Below are 1035 nucleotides of genomic sequence, written 5' to 3' on the forward strand. Positions count from 1 at the left end.
TCAAAGTACTAATAAATACCAGACCATTTAGAAGAGAGATCTTCTTGCCTCTTGTATATGACTCTTTTCTTTCCTTTGATTTTTTAACCCAAATGTCTGGGTCTTTGTCTCTTCGATTTCCATGGAAATGTTGTAATAACTAGAGTTTTCCACATATAGCTCAGCACTACACGATCAGCCTCATAATCCTCTCTGGGGAGAAGTCTTCCTAGTTCTTTAGCCAATGAGACTCCAAAATTCCCTCTTCCCAAAGCTGTCTTGGACTTTTTAAAAGAGGGACAGTGGCTTTTGGGATCATCCACTGTTCATGACAGAAGGTTATAAACTTATATTTTATTTCCAGTCTTTATGGCTGGAGGTTTTAAAAAGGGATTTTCAGTTCAAATTTGAGGAGAAATCATCATCACCATTAGTTTTAACATAGTTCAACAGTCCAGACATAGTAAGAAGTATAAAAACAGGCATAGGAGAGGGTAAAAGATTTTTGAAGATGGGATGATTATCTAGGGAAACTAACAAAATCAAACTTTTAGAATGATATTTTAGCACATTTTCCAGCTACACAATCAACAAAATTAATAGCATTTCTCAACACCAGTAATAAAGAAACTTGGTAAAATAAGTACCTCTCAATAAAAAATTTAAGGTATCTAGGAATTAACAAAGAAAATTAAGACCTCTGTGGAGAAAACTTTAAATCTTAAAAAAGGACATAGAAAATGTTTTCGATAAAAGGCATTTGAGGCCATAAAATAATTTTTATTTTTTTTAAAAATTCCTTTTCTTTCACTGTCTCTGAACGAAAATAATAAATTTAAAATGATTCAAGTCATACAAAGTGTGTTCTCCAAACATGGTAGAGAAGGAGCCTGAGTCTAATGACTCACGCCTGTAATCCCAGCTACCTGGGAGGCTGAGGTGGGAAGATCACTTGAACCCAAGAGTTTGAGGCTTCAGTGAGCTATGATCACACCACTGTACTCCAGCCTGAGCAAGAGGGTGAGACTCCATCTCTAAAAACAAAATAAAATTAAA

This window comes from Propithecus coquereli, unplaced genomic scaffold (assembly GCF_000956105.1).
Source record: "Propithecus coquereli isolate 6110/MARCELLA unplaced genomic scaffold, Pcoq_1.0 Scaffold10, whole genome shotgun sequence".
Classification (NCBI taxonomy): domain Eukaryota; kingdom Metazoa; phylum Chordata; class Mammalia; order Primates; family Indriidae; genus Propithecus; species Propithecus coquereli.